Below are 6,727 nucleotides of genomic sequence, written 5' to 3' on the forward strand. Positions count from 1 at the left end.
CTGCATCAGGGTCTTTAAAATGAGTCAGTTCTCTGCATCAGGCCGCCAAAGTATTGGAGTTTCAGCTTCAACATCAGTCCATCCCATGAATATTCAGGATTCATTTCCTTTAGGATGGACTGCTTGGATGTCTTTGCAGTCCAAGGGACTCTCAAGAGTCTTCTCCAACACCACAGTTCAAAAGCATCAATTCTTTGGCGCTCAGCTTTCCTTATAGTCCAACTCTCACATCCTTCCTTTCGGTGTAGGATTCATATTTTCCCCACACTACTCAGGCGAGAGTGCTGTGAGCTCTCTGCCCCAGGCCTCCTGAAATTATGAGGTTTCTCACTGTGATCGGTGGGGACAGCCACCAGTCCCTCTCCAGCTTGGGTACTGGGCAGAGTTACCAATTATCCTCTCCAGTGGCCCTTTCCTTAACCTTGAGCACTTTCTTCACAGTCCTGTGGAGGTCAATGGTCTGTGGCAGACTCCAGGGGCCCCTCTCTCCATATGCAGGTTTCTCTCCCACTGTTTGTCCCTTCACTCCCATCTTCTGCCCACCAATCTAGGGCCCTTCGAATTTCAATGCCATTTCCTAAACGCCAGGTATTCATTGGCTTCCACCAGGAAACTCTCTCTCCAGACAGTCAGCTGGGTATAATTGCTGGGCTAACTTGTATACATACCTGTGACTTACTTTTTACATAACTGGAGATTTTATAGTTCTTCATCTCCTACACCTATTTTACCCACACCCCACCCTTCTGCAAGACACTCATTTGTTCTGTCTCTATGATTCTGCTTTCCTTTTTTTTTTTTTTTTAGATTCCACACATAAGAGAGAGCATGCAGTATTTGTCTTCCACCGTCTTGGCTTATTTTGCTCAGCAAAATACCCTCTAGATTCATTCATGTTGTCAAAATGGCAAGATTTCATATTTTATGGCTGAGATATATATGAACTGAGGATGAGATGGTTGGATGGCATCACTGACTCAATGGACACGAGTTTGAGTAAACTCCAGGAGTTGGTGATGGACAGGGAGGCCTGGTGTGCTGCAGTCCATGGGGTCACAAAGAGTTGGACATGACTGAGCGAGTGAACTAAACTGAACCGATACACGCACCACATTTTGTTTGTTCATTCATCTGTTAGCGGATCCTTCTGTTGCTTCCACTTCTTGGCTACTGTAAATAGCACTGCAACAAACATTGGACTTCATATATCTTTTCACATTAGTGCTTTTGTTTTCTTTGAATAAATACTCACATGTGAGATTGCTGGATCATATGACCGTTCAATTTTTAACGTTTTCAGAAACCTCTATACTGTTTTCCATAGTGATTGCATCACTTTACATTCCCAACAGCAACGTACAAGGCTTCCCTTTCTCCACATCCACACCAACACTTGTTATTTGTTGTCCGCCTGGTGACAGCCACTCTGAAAGACTTTGATGATATCACATTGGGGTTTTGATTTGCACTCCCATAGGTATTTGCTCTGGACCTCGGCTTTGTGGTCTGGTACTTCAAGTTAGCAAGAGTACCTACTTGGCAGGGTTGTCATGAGAACTGACTGGTGAGCATGAATTAAGTGGGTAAAATTAGGATACATATGAAGTCAGTATCATGCAAATGTTGGCCACCATTCTTTCTTTGTCTCTTCTTTATTTTTTAATTATGAAAGCACGATAATCTTTTTACAGGAGACTTGGAAAATACAGAACAAAGGTACATATAGTTCTGCGACATATATCACAATTAATTTTCAGTACAGAGATAAGGATTTTTAGTTGGACTTTCAATATCAAACTCTGAAAAATTAATGGAATGAATATACACTAATGTAGAACGATATAGTAGACCTGAAATGCACCATGAACCAATTCAACGTAATTTAGATGTATCTAATTTTCACACATAAGAGTCCCTTGGACTGCAAGGAGATCCAACCAGTCCATTCTGAAGGAGATCGGGCCTGGGAATTCTTTGGAAGGAATGATGCTGAAGCTGAAACTCCAGTACTCTGGCCACCTCATGCGAAGAGTTGACTCATTGGAAAATACTCTGATGCTGGGAGGGATTGGGGGCAGGAGGCGAAGGGGGCTACAGAGGATGAGATGGCTGGATGGCATCACTGACTCAATGGACGTGAGTCTGAGTGAACTCCGGGAGTTGGTGATGGACAGGAAGGCCTGGCGTGCTGCGATTCATGGGGTCGCAAAGAGTCAGACACGACTGAGCGACTGAACTGAACTGAACTGAATTTTCACACAAGAGCAGGATACAAATCCTATTTTAAGTACCCACAGGCTATAAACTAGGAGACACTGGAACATACACAGGGACATAAGAACATGAAAGTGAAAGTGTTAGTCACTCAGTTGTGTCCAACTCTTTGTGATCCCATGGACTGTAGCCTAACAGGCTCCTCTGTCCATGGACATGTCCAGGCAAGAATACTGGAGTGGTTTGCTATTTCCCTGTCCAGGGGATCTTCCTGAGCCAGGGATCAAACCTGAGTCTCCTGCAATTCGAGCAGATTATTTGCTGTCAGGGAGGCACCAGGGAAACCACCAGGGAATCCCATAGGAACATAAAACCAGGTACAAAAGTTCAAACAGAGTCTGCTGTAATATCACTGGAATTGTTAGAAAGCAATATCAAAAGAGATTTGAAAATAACCCCCATAATTTCAAATGCAGTGTGACATTTACCAAGAGAGATCTTTGACTTAGCCATTGAAAGCCTCAATAGTTGGCCACCATTCTTTACTGTGTTGCTGCTATTGTAGTCATCGCTATGTGTACCAGTTACTGTGGCTGCATAAGAAATTACCCTGAAAAGGTGGTGGCTTAAAACCTGCACAAGTTGTGTGCATAGAGTCTGTGGGTTGTGATGCTCCGTGATGTCTCTCTCCGTGATGTCTGAGGCCTTGGCTGGGAAGGCTGAGGCAGGTGGTCACGGAATCCTCTGGGGGCACACTCACTCACATGTCTGCCACCTGGGATGCACAGAAGGCGGTCTCTGAGGACCAGAGCTTAGGGGATCTTGGCTTCCTCCCAGTGCAGTGTCCTCTGGGGATATTGTCTTCCCAGAGGCAGCTCAGGGATCCCACCATCCTGCGACCAGTCCAGAAGCAGCACTGCCATCTGCCACTCGGCCTTGGACGTCATACAGCATCACTTTCTGCCACACTCCATCAGAACAACCAGTCCCAATCCAGCTTAGACTCAACTGTCGGGGACACGGACCCCACCTCTGTCTGTAGAGAAGGCTGAAAAGCCCACCTCAGCAGAGCACCTGGGCCCGACGGCCATCGTGTCCATTAGCCAGAAAGGCTCCCGGCTACACAGTTAATGATGGTTGTCATGTTTATGTGTGGAGAAAGGTGGGTGAATCCATTCTCTTCACTTGCACAGGGAATGTCCTTTATGAAGGTAGCAGGTAGCTCTGTGGTGTGAGAAAGGTGTTGACTATCCCTGATCAGCCCAGGAGTTTGAGGCATCACCCTCTCCCCCGCTGCCCCTTCTCCTGTCTTCCTCAACACGTGCATCCACTGCCACAGGGTGAAAGGAGCACCTCATGGCAGATTTACGAGTCTTGAGAAGAAAACACCACTCCCCCAGAAGCAGAAGGTGGGAACATCATCTCTTGCCTCATGACATTCCTCATCTAGAAAACAGGGACTAGGCCGGCATCTCGATCACAGGATATTCTGAACATTGAATTGTTAAATAAACTCACTCAAAATAGTGCCTGCCCAGCACAAAACAAACCATTCCATTACTCGTAGTGAGGTAAAAATTCACGGGGCACTCAGAGTTTGAGATGAATCTAGAAAGACATATAGAATGCATGGAAAATTAAGTGTTCATGCAGACAATGCTTAAAATTCTCCAAGCCAGGCTTTAGCAATACATGAACTGTGAACTTCCAGATGTTCAAGCTGGTTTTTGAAAAGGCAGTGGAACCAGAGAACAAATTTCCAACATCCACTGGATCATGGAAAAGGCAAGAGAGTTCGAGAATAGCATCTATTTCTGCTTTATTGACTATGCCAAAGCCTTTGACTGTGTGGATCACAATAAACTGTGGAAACTTTTGAAAAATATGGGAATACCAGGCCACCTGATCTGCCTCTTTAGAAACCTGTATGCAGGTCAGGAAGCAACAGTTAGAACTGGACATGGAGCAACAGACAGGTTCCAAATAGGAAAAGTAGTACAGCAAGGATGTATATTGTCACCCTGCTTATTAACTTATAGGCAGAGTACATCTTGAGAAATGCTGGGCTGGAGGAAGCACAAGCTGGAATCAAGATTGCCGGGAGAAATATCAATAAGTTCAGATATGCAGATGACACCATTCTTATGGCAGAAAGTGAAGAAGAACTAAAGAGCCGCTTGATGAAAGTGAGAGAGGAGAGTGGAAAAAGTGGGCTTAAAGTTCTACAATCAGAAAACTAAGATCATGGCATCTGGTCCCATCATTTCATGTCAAATAGATGTGGAAAAATTGGAAACAATGACTGAATTTATTTTTTTGTGCTCTAAGATCACTGCAGATAGTAACTGCAGCCATGAAATAAAAACTTTCCTTACTCCTTGGAAGGAAAGTTATGACCAACCTAGATGGCATATTAAATAGCAGAGACATTACTTTGTCATAAAAGGTCCGTCTAGTCAAGGCCATGGTTTTTCCAGTGGTCATGTATGGATGTGATAGTTGGACTATAAAGAAAGCTGAGCTCGGAGAATTGATTATTTTAAACTGTGATGTTGAAGAAAACCCTTGAGAGTCCGTTGGACTGCAAGGAGATCCAACCAGTCCATTCTAAAGGAGATCAGTCCTGGGTGTTCATTGGAAGGACTGATGTTGAAGCTTCAACTCCAGTATTTTGGCTACCTGATGTGAAGAGCTGATTGATTTGAAAAGACCCTTATGCTTGGAGGGATTGAGGGTAGGAGGAGAAGGGGACGACAGAGGATGAGGTAGCTGGATGGCATCACCGACTCAATGGACATGGGTTTGGATGGACTCCGGGAGTTGGTGATGGACAGGGAGGTCTGGCATGCTGCGGTTCATGGGGTCGCAAAGACTCGGCCATGACTGAGGGACTGAACTGGACTGAACTGAAGACAGGCTGTCCAACCTTCCCCTCCATGGCCTGGCACACGAGAGTCACTCGGGGACAAGTGGCTGAATGAGCAGATGGGTGTCAGGACAGCAGAAATTTGCGGCTGAGCTGGGCATCTGATAACATCCATCTTGTGGACAGTCCCTTCCCACCTGAAGGTACAGAGAAGACAAGCCACTTTGTCTTGTTTTGACCAAGAAGAAACAACTGTTACTGAGACAAGAGCCTTCTCCAGCCCAGGAGGCTCCTCAGGGTCCCTTTCATGTCCTCGTTCCTCTGACTGTAAACGAAAGGGTTGAACATGGGAGGTACCACCGCATACAACACCATGGCCACTGACTCCATGGCTGTGTAGGAGGAAGAGGGGAGCAGGGACACCCCAAACAGGGTCCTATAGAATAATGACACCACAGCAAGGTGGGGACTGCAAGTGGAAAAGGCTTTCAGCTTGTCCTGGGACGACCAAAGTCTCAGGATGGCTGAGAAATTCTGCATGCAGGAGGCAGAGATACAAACAAAGGGAGTGACAAAAAGAAAGCTCCCCACGGTATAAACCACCAACTCACTGAAGCAGACATCTGAGCAGGAGAGCTTTAGCAATGTATAGAGTTCACAGAAGATGTGGTGAATTCAGACACCTTGCGCAGAATGACAGTGTGCTCATGAGGACAGTGTGGATAGGGATAGATGTTTGTGACTATCAGAGCCACAGGTGCTGATGTGATACAGTGTTGGGGGCTCATGGTTGTGGCATAGTGGAGAGGGTGACATATGGCTACAACTCTGTCATAGGCCATCACAGCCAAGAGGACGTTGTCCAGCTCTGGAAACAGGAAATACATCTGAGTGAGGCACGCCACGTAGGGGATGGATTGGCTCTGGGTTTGGATGTATAGCAGCATTTTTGGTACAGTGAAAGAGGTGAAGCATGTGTCCACGCTGGACAGAGTGTCTATGAAGAATTACACGGGGGTGTAGAGGTTGGAGGTCGAGCCGATGGCGAGCATGATGAGTACAATCCCCACCACAGCAACCAGGTCCATGGACAGGAACAGACAGAAGAGGAGGGGCTGATATTTGGGCACTCCTCCATCTCCAATGCCTCTAATGGCTCTCTACCACATTCCTCTTCCACTGCGGCCTGTGGCCAACCCTGCTCCCCGGGAAGGGCTCTGGAGACCTCCAAGGAAGCCAGAAGAGCCGTGGCCTCCTCAACTCCTTCCGTCCCCTCCCAAGCAGATGCTTGAACCCCAAGGAGACTGGGGTCTCGGCCCGCCCTGCCACCAGCTCTATCCGGGCCACCTGGGATCCAATAGTGCTCCTCTGTGGCAGACATGGCAGGAGAGACATGCCAGACAGGGATCCTCCTGCAGTGATGCCTGTGGGGAAGATGGCGGCCGCCAGGCTGAGTGTTGCGCTGAGGAGACGCTGTTGGCAGTGGGACCACAGGGTGGGGGTGGGGACAGCAGAGACGTCGGCTGCCCAGGGAACAGGAGTCTGTGAGTTGCTGGTGTGGGCCCCACAACAGGAATGGTGAAGGGGCGGGGGGGCCGCAGACCGGCCCACAAAGACGGAAGCTGAGCCGTCGGTGGATAAGGCGCA

At 47.4% G+C, this 6,727-nt stretch overlaps 1 pseudogene; it reads right to left on the minus strand.

The window, feature by feature from the left end:
* Positions 1-5,335: 5,335 nt before the first annotated feature.
* On the minus strand, positions 5,336-6,461 carry LOC104983714 (annotated as a pseudogene).
* Positions 6,462-6,727: the final 266 nt, after the last annotated feature.

The sequence above is a fragment of the Bison bison genome, unplaced genomic scaffold (genome assembly GCF_000754665.1).
Source record: "Bison bison bison isolate TAMUID 2011002044 unplaced genomic scaffold, Bison_UMD1.0 scf7180017863317, whole genome shotgun sequence".
Classification (NCBI taxonomy): Eukaryota; Metazoa; Chordata; class Mammalia; order Artiodactyla; family Bovidae; genus Bison; species Bison bison.